Genomic DNA, 13149 nt, shown 5'->3' on the forward strand with positions numbered 1-13149 from the left:
CAATACCATCTGGGTGATTGTTGACCGGTTCACCAAGATGGCCCACTTCGTTCCTCTCACCGGTCTTCCATCTGCTTCCAAGCTCTCACAGTTGTTCGTGAAAGAGATTTTTAAGCTTCATGGTCTGCCCCTTAAAATCATATCTGACAGAGGAGTCCAATTCGTGGCCAAATTCTGGTGAAGTCTGTGTTCTCTCCTCCAGGTCAAGCTCAAATTATCCACGGCCTATCACCCTCAAACAAACGGCCAGACAGAGAGGGTGAATCAGGACCTTGAAACTTTCCTCCGTATATGTTTCCTCCTCTCAAGACGACTGGGCTCAACTTCTTCCTTGGGCAGAATTCTGTCATAATAACCAATATTAGTCTTCTTCAAATGTCACTCCCTTCTTTGCAAACTACGGGTACCATCCTCGAATTCCTGACTTCAGTCTGCAACCTGCATCTTCAGTGTCAGCTGTCGATGTTACCGTCCGGCAATTCAGCAAGAACTGGAAGCTCATTCGTTAATCTATTCTCAAAGCTTCCAATAGGTACTGTATAAGAAGTTTGCCGACAGAAAGCGTGGAGCTGTGCCAACCCTCCGACCAGGAGATCGTGTATGGTTATCAAACAGGAACTTGAGATGAGAGTGCCATCAATGAAGTTCACTCCCCAATATATTGGTCCATTCCCCGTTGAGCGAGTCGTCAATCCTGTGGCCTACAAATTAAGACTGCCTCTATACCTGAAGGTACCAGCTACATTTAATATTTCCCTGTTAAAGCTGCTGGTCCTCAACCGCTTCCATTCCAGGCTCCCCAAGGCACCCAAGGTGTTTACTCAGCGTGGTACAGAGTACGAGGTCGCAAAAATTCTGGACCCTCGCATCCGTTATGGTCACCTCCAATATCTGATCGACTGGAAGGGCTATGATCCTGAAGAGCGATTCTGGACCAACGCAGTAGATGTCCATGCTCCAAGACTCATCCGGGCTTTCCATGCCAAGTATCCATGCAAGCCTAAGAGGTGTCCTGGGGCCACCCCTAAAGGGGGGTGCTGTCACGATCCAAGTGCGCAAGCAAGTTCTCTTACCGGCTAAGTGTCTGCGCAGGCTCAGCTTGCGTTACAAGTCCCGACACTGCCGGCGTCCTGTGAGCTGTGCGCCTCTCTTCCTGTCATCTCCTGATCCACTCAGCGCTGCTGAGCCCGTGGCTGCGTGGCGCACCACTTCCCTCATTGCCAGTGACAGCGTCCGGTCCTCAGCAGTCTCCCTGTCCGCCTCCATTGCTCCTGGCCACAAGCATGGCAGTTAAAAACATACTTTCCCACCTTAGCCAGACATGGGGGCCGCCATGTTTTCTCGGTCACATGTCTGCCTCAGCCAATGCTAGCCTGGTTTGATCTCCAGTATCCTGGGAGCTCTCACTCCAGTGCTAGTGCTTCAATTGTCATTTGATATGCAAGTGTTGCCTGCTGGTGTTGTCTCTCTGCTGCAGTGTGGGTGAGGAGGAGGCGTAGCAGAGCAGAGGGAGCCGATGTTAAACAGTGGCAATCCCGAGAATTTTACAGGTTTACCAGTCGGGATTTCCACTGAAGGGGTTAATACATGTGAAAAAACTTAATCCCCCCAGTTAACTAGTGTTAAGTGCAGAAATGCACTTAAAGCTAGTTCATAATCTGCTCCAAGGTGAGCTACAAGAGTTTATCCCTTTCCAAGAATGTGGTAGAGACTCACAAACCCTAACTGTGGAAGCTGTATGGCAAGAACAGCGGGTTGATGAATGGAAGCGGGCATGGCGGGAGGAGGAAAATTGGCGGGGCATAAAAGGAGCTGGCAAAATAGTTACACGAGGTTGAGACTAGGTCCTCAAAAAGGCGGGAAAATCTCCAGAAATGCACTGAGCAAAACTACCTCCTACCACCTTTTTATCATTCTTTTTAACAAGGTTTGAAATTGAAAGCATTTGTATATAACTTAATTTATTTATAACTACTTCTTTTAATAGTGCCCACTGTCATTCACTTCCTCCCTGCCCCAAAGTGCATGTGTATTAAACAGTTTAATACTTTAAAATAAGGTCAAAGCGGTGATCAGTAAATTGCTGAACTTTAATGCCTGTTGTGAAATTGCATGTTGTTTTCATCCTCATTCTTTTTTGTTAGACTCAATTCTGATAAATAAAAGGCAGCAATTATGGGACGTACACAATCACTTCAGTAATGAAAAAACACTAACCAAGGGCAAATGGAATTCAGTCAGGTCTATAACCCTATTTAGTTGTATAGCAGTGGGAATTTTTTAAGCACTTGTTTTTTTTCTCCACAGTTGAAGGGAAAGTGCGATAAATGCTTGGCAGTTATTGATGTCTTAACAAGAGTAGAGGCATATATTGAAGTGTGGTTGTTTACCCCCGTGATTCTTTTGTGCTTGGCTCATTGGAAGCCCATTCAGTTAAGTGATTCCTTCTAACATTAAAATTATAATGTTTAAATGTATTTTCTTAGGAATACTAGCAGAGAACGAAAACAAGGCTTTTATACCAGCGGTAAATAGCAAGCAATATTACATTTGTGAAGAGATCAGGCCCACAGGGGATGAATTAATTAAAGTATACATCCAAGTTAAGTAAAAAGCAATTAAATAAAAACTGTGCAACTCTGGAATTAGAAGTCAATGATATGTAGGTTGTGTGATTTTAATCTTTTTCATATTGTTCATTAAAGCTGAAACCCTGACTTTATTCATTTTGCATTATCTATATACTAGTACTGTATTAAGCAAACCGTTACAGTAATTAGTATGGGGTCCATTTATGATGCTACCATGACTGTGGGATCCTAACATGCATATCCCATACTGTTATATTAATAGTCCAACTAGGGCCATCTTTTTATTGCTCTACCCATAACTCATATCATGACGCTGTGCACACCTGACACATTGGCCAAACCGCACATTCACAGATAAAGCAACTCCCTGACTGCACACAAGAGGACACCAGGGAGAAATAATTTTTATTTAGTTACAGACATGTATATAGTCCATGTACAGACATATTGCGCTGAACTGTGAGTTAACAGTTATACATTTGGGCAGTATTATCACATACAGTTGTCTTCAAAATTATTCAACCCCCACTGAAATTGAATGTTTTGGCCAGTTTGACATTGATTTTGATCATTCAGTCATCTTGCTTACATTTACATGAAAGAGGCACTTGTAGGTCAGAGAAATATAAACTTAAGTTTATAATGAAATAACCACAAATGTCTTTTCTGTGCTCACATCATTATTAGTTTTTATTCAACCCCCAAGTGACATTCAATCTTAGTACTTAGTACAACATCCTTTTACAGTTATAACAGCTTTTAAACGTGAAGCATAGCTTGACACAAGTGTCTTGCAGCAATCTACGGGTATCTTCGCCCATTCTTCATGGGCAAAAGCCTCCAGTTCAGTCAAATTCTTAGGCTTGCGCACTGCAACTGCTTTCTTTAAGTCCCACCAGAGGTTCTCAATCGGATTTAAGTCTGGTGACTGCGATGGCCACTCCAAAATGTTCCAGCCTTTCCTCTGCAACCATGCTCTAGTGGACTTGGAGGTATGCTTGGGATCATTGTCCTGTTGAAAGGTCCAACGTCTCCCAAGCCTCAGTTGTGTGACGGACTGCATCACATTTTCATCCAATATCTCCTGGTACTGAAGAGAATTCATGGTACCTTGTACACGCTGAAGCTTCCCTGTACCTGCAGAAGCAAAACAGCCCCAAAGCATAATTGACCCTCCGCCATGCTTCACAGTAGGCAAGGTGTTCTTTTCGTCATATGCCTTGTTCTTCCTCCTCCAAACATAGCGTTGATCCATGGGCCCAAACAGTTCTAATTTTGTTTCATCAGTCCAGAGAACACTATCCCACAACTTTTGTGGTTTGCCCACATGACTTTTGGCATACTGCAGTCGACTCTTCTTATTCTTGGGAGACAGCAAGGGGGTGCGCCTGGGGGTTCTGGCATGGAGACCTTCATTACGCAGTGTGCGCCTTATTGTCTGAGCTGAAACTTCTATACCCACATCTGACAAATCTTTTTTCAGTTCCTCAGCAGTCACACGGGGACTTTTATCCACTCTACGCTTCAGGTAGCGCACAGCAGTCGAAGTCAGGATCTTCTTTCTTCCACGACCAGGTAGCATTTCAATAGTGCCCTTTGCCTTGAATTTGCGAATGATGCTTCCTATGGTGTCTCTTGGTATGTTTAACTTCTTTGCAATCTTCTTATAGCCATTGCCCTTCCTGTGAAGACAAATCACCTCTTCTCTTGTCTTCCTGGACCATTCTCTTGACTTCACCATGTTTGTAACCACACCAGTAAATGTCTAGAAGGAGCTGAGTATCACAGTCATTTTAAAGCTGCCTAATTGGTGCTTATTATGCTTGATTGGTGCTCGGTGACATCCACAGGTGTTTTCAATACCTGATTGAAAACACCAGAATTAACCTCTCTTCTTCAGAGTGGTAGTCTTTAAGGGGTTGAATAATTGTGGCAATGAAGAAACCACAAAATACACATTTACTACTGTGTTATATAAACAATTGATGTCATTTTAGTTGCATTTGGTTCTTTAAAACGTCCTTGTAGGATTTCATTCTGAATACAATTCCAAATGTACACTATAGTCCCTAAACCCCTTTACAGCATTGGGGGTTGAATAATTTTGAACACAAATGTATGCCAGGGCAATAGAGAGCCTGGCCGGGGTCTCAGGCATTTTTCTAAAAAATAAAAGTATTACTTTAAGCGCAAATTTCTCAGCCAGGAGTAAATCCAGTCGGGGGGAGGGGGGGGGCTTGGTGCGTTCAGTGTGATTGCTATCCATTTATAATGGGTGCAGTGTGCGCGGTGTACAGTGGGCCCCAGAGCACACACGGCACCCATTTCTTTTATGTACATGCTGTGATAAATCAGTCCCTGCCCAGTGGAGCTTACAATTTATATTTACTGCCACATGTCAATACACACACAGACATTCTAGGGTTCATTTTGTTGTGAGCCAATTATCCTACCAGTATATTTTTGGGTTGTGGGAGGAAACCGGAGTACCCAGAGGAAACCCACGCAAGTACGGGGAGAATATACAAACTTCGCACAGTAAGGGTGGGAATCAAACCTATGACCTCAGTGCTGTGAAGCAGTAATTCTAACCATTACACGGTCCATGCTGTCCACACTAGTTAAGTATTGCTGTTTATGCAAAAGAGATTATAATTTCGGGACTTTAAATCGAGACCTTTAATATTTACTATTTCTATAGACCTGTACATAATAAAAGTTCTGTGTATATAAACCTTTATATTTAGCATCTATGTGGCGAAAATGCAATTGTAGGCATTTATTTGTTAAACAGGATGATCTATGTTTGTAGTTGCCTTCCTACACACTAGTACAAGTGGAATCATGTATCATCTAAAGCAGTGATTCATAATGCACTTGTCAGTACACATTTATGTGTCACGATAGTAGGCTGGATGTGTCATAAGAATTTATAAGTCAAAAGTAAATATTCTTAAAATACACAGGAGGAATGCCACAGCAAATTGTATAGGAAAAGTATTTTAATTATAAATGAAGCAAAGTAACTTTAGTTCATATAAACTTTTCTGATGTACCTGGTTTTACATGTTAGCGTTGGTGTTAATGGAAAAGTTAATCATGACATTTGCGGTTAATGGCAAAAACATATCTGATTAGAATACTGTTAATTGTCTATTAATGGTCATTGGATATATAAAAATATATAGGGGATGATTCAATTGTTGATTTCCCTGGCCACTATTAGTTGACCAACAGAACGATTCAGCTGTTGCTCAGCTCAGGAACGCATGCAGCCATGGAGACACATTTCAGTTTGCAGCCTCTTAGATGGTTTGGACGGTCAAATGGGAGTTTGAACAGATACAGTATAATCGATAGACAATGTCTAGGTCATCAGTCACTAGGTTGACCACTAATGGTCAACAGTGACTAGGTGGACACCCTAATGGTCAACATACAATAGGTAATACATTTGGGACCCACAAAATAATTGAATCTGCCCCATAAAGTTTACATGCAGCTGAGAGACAATTAAATCTACAATTTTAATTATTTTTATTCATATCCTATAAACATACTGTAGCTGTGGCCCCATTTACCACCAAGTATCAGACAGCGACATGGTAAAGACAGCTGGACCATAACGCTTCCACTACAGTGGCTTTTTCCCACCATTGTACTAAGCCTACTTTGGCATATTATGGGCTGGTTACACTTCTGCATCAGTGTTTTAGTAACTCTTCCGTCCACACAAAAATCCTAAATTTGTATTGTCTAGAAACACACTTTACATGGGGTCTGACACAGCAAAGAAAGTGCCATTGGTGGTTGAAAATGCCCTTGTATTTTCTGTTAATTGCAATATAGTGAAGACATCTATATCATTGTTTTTTTTCCCCTATGGTGACACAGATCCCAGAGCACTTGGCATAAATACCATTGCATGACCACAGTACATATAATGGAAAGTACATGGGGTACAAATGAGCAGAAAACGAAATGAATTGATGCAATTTACAGAGCAAATGGCATAATGAAAAGTTCAGCATCAGATCTGATAAAAGTCATGGCAAGGCGCAAACGAGGTAGACAGCAGTGAACAAACATGATCTAGACGTAGGGAGTTTACTGTGAAAGCTTACATTCAAGAAGGTTGTGGATAAAGACTGTTGTGGACAAAGCCTATATATATATAGCCACGTATTCTTTTTTCTGACACTAGTATGCAAAAAAAAGAATAGAGATATGGGGTGAGATTTAATGGGATGAGAGATTCAGAAAGTGAGAGATTTGGTGAGAAATCTCCAGTTTTTTTTAAAGCGGCAATCATTTACACTTCAAAATCAAACTGGTTTTGCAGTGTAAATGATTGCCGCTTTAAAAAAACTGCAGATTTCTTACCAAATCTCTCACTTTCTGAATCTCTCATCCCATTAAATCTCACCTATGATCTTGACATTTCCTGAGTGTGCACATTATAATAATGTAATGATATTGTCTTCACTGTTATAAATATAACAAAAATGTTTCTATGCTGTGGGCCTTATTCAGAGATATAAAATAAAAATACTTGGCACCTAATCTTACCAGCTACATCTGTAATGTAACGAAGATGCATCTCCTTATAAGGGTTAATTGCAAAAAAAACCTTAAATTAAAAAGAAAATAAATAAAAAGTTTCAAACTGGGGGCGGCTATAGTAGTTAGTAGTTGTAATAATTTAATCTGGATTAGTAGTTAGTCGCTGTCTCAATACTTACAAAGTGTTAATTCCACAAGATATTGTTTACATCCATTGTGATTATTGCACTTGTAAATCAATATTCGCGCCTCGTGACATTCACATTAGCCATCTCTCTCTTTCCAATCGTGATAGTGAGGTACCATTCCATGTATCTGTGGCAATGTAAAAGGCCTCTTGGCGGTTTTGGCTCTCCTACCACCCTTATATAGCTCTAACAGTGGGCTAAAAGATAATGGAGTACGATAAGATCTTTTTGCTATAATACCCATCAAACTACCTCCAGATGAGAACAGAAAACATCTGTCATTTTAACAGGAGTGGTGTAGTGATCATCTTAATGAGTTTACCTGCCTTTTAAGACTGAATGTCCAGCAGACGTCATCTGAGCTTTTTCAGATGTATTATTCAGAGATATACGCAGGGTCTACAACAAAAGTTTGGGGTCCAGTACACAGATATCTCCGACCCCTGACCACACTTGACCGCCAACCTCCTTCAAACATCTCTACACACACACACACAGAGAAACACACACACACATATATGAGGAGCAAAGGGAGAACCAACACTCAGAACTTACTTGAGCTGCAGTAACAACAGCTTGCTCCATTGCCGTGAGTAAGGTGGCTGCATGGGACACACAGCCAGCAGGATAGGTAGTGTGGATACAAAGGCATTTAAAGACTGAGATGGGTGAAAAACCATGGACCAGGTTTAATCCATTATGTGAAAGCCTGACTACATTTCGGGGGTCAGCCCCCTTTCTGTCAGCCTCCCTCCCTTTTGTCTTTCAGCCACCCGTGACTTCCAGCCTCCTTTATGTCTCTCAGCCACCCAACCTTTCAGCCTCCCTTCCCTGTGTCATTCAGCCTCCATTCCTTATGCCTTCCAGCCTCCCTCCCTTGTCTCTCAGCATCCTTGTGTCTTTCAGCCTCCTCTGTCTCTTAGCCACACTCCCCTGTGTCACTAAACCTCCCTCTTTCAGTCCCTCCCGTGTTTTTCAGCCTCCCTTGATGTCAGCCTTCCTCCCCTGTGTCTTACAGCCTCCCCGTAACTTCCAGCCTCCTCTACATCTCAGCCTCCCTCTCTGTCAGCCTCCCTCCCATGTCTTTTAGCCACCTCTCCTGTCAATCTACCTCCGCCTCCCCCCTCTGTCTATCTCTTCACTGGCTCCCCATTCCTTTCCGAGTTCTCTTTAAACTCCTCACCACCACCTACAAGGCTCTCTCCTCCACCGCTCCTTACTAATCTCAATCCACACTCTCTCCCGTCCTGTTCGCTCCGCCGCTGACCGCCGACTGACCTCTCACCTAATAACCTCCTCCCACTCCCATGTCCAAGACTTCTCTCGCGCTGCCCCCCTGCACTGGAACAACCTCCCGCCACCGTCAGGATTTCTGATTCCCTTACCTCCTTCATGCGCTCCCTCAAAACCCACTTCCGACTAGCCTATCCCTCCTCCTCCTATCCTCTTTCGCTCCTCCTATCCTGCCTACCCGACTGCTCCAACCGTTCCCATCCATTCCTACTTATCCTATTGTTTTTCGTTCGTCCACCCACCTCCTTTTAGTCTGTTAACTCTTATGAGTAGGGCCCTCTTTCCTCACGTACTCACCCTACCTCTTTACCTCACCTGTGCTCCTGTCCCGTTCTTCCCTTCCTCTACTTCATCTTCAGTCTCCTCGACAATTTTGACACCTACTTCAGAACTGATGCTGATTTTAGTTCTACCAGCTATACCCCTATTTATTCTTTATTTTATCAACACACCCTGTATGTTACCTTGTAATTTGTTTTTTTGTTTGTTATGTACGGCACGAGGACACTTTGTGGCCCCTTATAAATAAACGTACTATTACTACTACCGCAGAATAGTGAGGATCAAGGGCCCAAACCCAGAATTAATATCCTTCTTCAAGTGGTGAGACTTTGGGCCTTATTCTGCTTCGTACGGTGGGACCATATACGGGCGGATCGGGTTTTTTATTTTCATCTGTGCATGAGTAGCTTTCGCAATGCGCTGGTGCGGCGACCTCACACCTCTCACGGACGGGTCTCTCTGTGCGAAAAAACCTGTCCGCAAGAGTACGGTCATTGTGGGCGGCATGGGGGCGTTTTAAGGGGAGCAGCCGGAATAATGAGAAAAACTGGGCGTACACGGGGGTGTGCACCAAAAATGTACGGTGCTACAACCGCTCGATCGGGCCAAAAACATGCGGACCCCAAAGATAGCTCCAGACCACCCCTAGAGACACCGTATGAGAGCGGACGCCTGGGTCTGCTAATTAATGCTGATTACTACACCTGAATGTAATAAGCAATGCTGCAGCCTATTAAGTGAAAACCATGATTTCACTACCTGCAAGCCACACACAGCCCTCAAACACATTGGAAGCATATCTTTCAACACTTCTCTACATGTAAAGGTTGTTTTAATTTTAGGTAAGATTCATTCTAAGACCTGCTTACATATGTCAAGGTATTTATTTTATAACCATCTACACCCATTCAGTAAGTGTTTTTGTAAACTTTAAAAAGCAGGACACTCAATTCACAGAAGTCGACATGTGTCAACTTTTTCACTGTAACACCAACTTAACTTTTTTTTAAAGTAAAACCAATGTGGGGACACATAGTGATTAAAATGCAACATTACAACATAATAAATATACATGTAATATCACTCTTCAAGCTTAGTACATCTGGCCCAATGTCAGTGGATTGCGTACAGAATTCACATTTGAATACCTAAAACTAAGTGGTGTGCCACTTCACACAGAAAAAAACACATATATTCACAGCTTTCATGAAAACTTCTATAATGATGTTTAAACAGGAAACTGTTGTGAAATTGTTAAAACTGATACCCCAGTTTAGCAGCTGCATTACAAGAAACGCTATGCAAGAATGAATAAACCTATTTTTCGAATGATGCACTTTTCATTTAAAAGACAATACTCATTTATATAGGTGGAATGGAATATATTTAATACATGAATATGCAAACTGTGCTGTGTTAGATGTGTTTCCAAGCCGCTTCCTGATTAACCTGGAGGATTTAGTCAATGTTTTCATCCTTAAGAAGTTGACATGTTTGCAGACAATCAAAAAATTCCTTCCTTAACCAATTGAGTAGTATGCCCGAAAATTTTCCAGGCTCAGCTGTGCTGCCATAGCTGGCTGTCCCGGAAAATTTACAGGCATACCACTAAGATGAAGGTGTGCAACAGTGGTGCCTGCAGCTGTGCACCACTGGTGCATCACCGGTCCGGGCACCCCCCAGTGGCTGCTCTCCCATCGCTCACCTCTCCACTCCAGCGATAGCACGCTGGAGCTCCCCTGCCCCTGCCGTCATTAGTTGTAGTAAGCAGGCGGCAGGCTCGGGGATGTCGGCTTGGGGGGACTCGAGAGTGCAGGTGCCCAAGACCTCCCAAGTCGCTCTGAACATCCCCGAGGCTGCCACTTTTTGTAAATGGCGGCTGGGGCAGCGGCAGGGCCCAGGAGCGCCGGCGTATGATCTCTGAAGCAGAGATGAGGGGGAGGGGGAGCGACAGGTGGGGGGGAGCGACAGGGTGGCCCACAGCTCTGTGGTGGGTTTTGCTGGGGCAGGACAAACCTGCCAAGCAAAACCCACCACTCAGATTTTTTTTAACACTTAATAAAAATTGGCAGCAATGTTTACGTGAAATCCTGGCTTTTAATGTAAATTAGAACTAAAAAAATCAAATGAAAGCTTTACGCAGACCATAACAAAATATTAAAGCAATTTAGTAGTGGTTGTAAATGCGCCAAACCTGACTGCCGCAACTAATACCCCCTTGGGATACCAGCCCCAAAAATCAACACAAGAAAGTACAAAACGGGAGTATACTGATGCGCTGTCAGACAAATAAATAGGGTGGATTCGTCACTCCTTCTTCCCTGGTCCTGGATTCTGTCCAAGGGTTTTTATAGGTTCATGGGTAGAAGAGGAAACAATAGATAGTCAAACCAGACACAATCCCAAAGAGGAAAATCGTTGTGATTAGGTTCTAGGAAGAACACTGACCTGTCCAACAGGCCCTATGTGCCCGTAAAGGTATCTTTCAAACACCCACGTTTTTTCCAAATTCCCATACACTTAATGCTCACCTTCTGGCAATGCCCTATATGCACATAGGGGTATCTTTTCTGTTCCCTGGTTGTCCAGATCTCAGCCTCAAAATCATAGGCAGTTGACGGTATAACAAAATTTTATTTTCACAATCCGTACAATGATGAGAAAAACAGGATACAATGGACAAGCAGCATAAAAGATAAAAGATAAAAAATTTCCAAGCAGAGCTTCACCTCCTATCCCTGCCAACTCAGCACTCACCCGGGTCTAGAGGAGAGTTGGTGCCTCACAAGATGACAAAAAAGTGAAGAGGCCAGAGGGGATGGATCGGCAATGCTGGAAAACACCTGGGGCGAAATGTAATAGGGTGCGATTTTTTAGACATGTGCGATTTTTGGTCAAAAACGGCCGAAATCGCACATTTTCCGAAAATCGCACATTTAATAGGTTGAAAATCGCGGTAAAAAATCGCACTTTTTACCGCGAAATCGCACTTTTAGAAGTGCGATTTTTAGTCACATTTCAATTCGCATCCAGATGTTTTCCCATTATAAAGTATACAACTCGCAAATGTAATAGGGTGCGATTTTTGGTAAATGTTACCAAAAATCGCAAAAAAAATAGACCAGGTTCTGACAGGCGAATTTCACAGAACCATGCACAGATCATTGAGATCTGTGCATGGTCCTGTTAATAAAAATGTGTAAAAGTGTTTTTATAAAAAAAAAATGGCATGGGGTCCCCCCTCCTAAGCATAACCAGCCCCGGGCTCATTGAGCCGGACCTGGTTCCAAAAATACGGGGGGACAAAAAGCATAGGGGTCCCCCGTATTTCTGAAACCAGCCCCGGACTCTTGGACCGGTCCTGGTTCCAAAAATACGGGGGACAAAAAATCTGGGGGTCCCCCGTATTTTGAAACCAGCACCGGGCTCCAACAGCCCGCGGTGTCATGCCACAGCCGGGGGACACTTTTTATACAAGGTCCCCCGGCCATAACATGAGCACCGTGGCTGGTCAGCCTTGGACGGGGTACCTGGAGGAGTGGGGACCCCCCCCCCAGGCTTCACCCGTCCAGGGCTGAAGCCCGGGGCTGTCACTGGCGTCCGTGGCCAGTGGACGCCGGCCTGATAGGGTTAAAATCGATCATACGTTACATTGCTTTATACCGGAGAACTACAAGTGCCAGCAGACCTCCCCCGCATGCTGGGACTTGGAGAACTACAAGTCCCAGCATGCGGGGCATTAATGGGCCCGCTGGGACTTGTAGTCCACCTGTAAAAAGAATGTTTATAAAAAACACACACACAGAGAAGTAAAAGTTTATTACACACACACACCTCACTTTTACACCAGCGTTACTTACCATTCCTGGATCCAGCGCTGGTCTGGCTGCTTCACAGCCGGCTCCCCCCGCACTGACAGGCAGCGGGGAGAACCGGCTTTCTCCGTTGCCTCTAACAGCTTCTGTAGCCCTGTTCCAGCGCTACAGAGGCTCAGAGCGCAATTGGCCGATACGTCTCCATGGAGACGCATAGCTCAGTCCTGATTGGCTGAGCTATGCGTCTCCATGGAGACGCATAGCTCAGCCAATCGCGCTCTCAGCCTCTGTAGCACTGGGACAGCGCTACAGAAGCTGTTAGAAGCAACGGAGAAAGCCGGTTCTCCCCGCTGCCTGTCAGTGCGGGGGGAGCCGGCTGTGAAGCAGCCAGACCAGCGCTGGATCCAGGAATGGTAA

This window comes from Crinia signifera, chromosome 6, assembly GCF_055691185.1.
Source record: "Crinia signifera chromosome 6, ASM5569118v1, whole genome shotgun sequence".
Taxonomy (NCBI): Eukaryota; Metazoa; Chordata; class Amphibia; order Anura; family Myobatrachidae; genus Crinia; species Crinia signifera.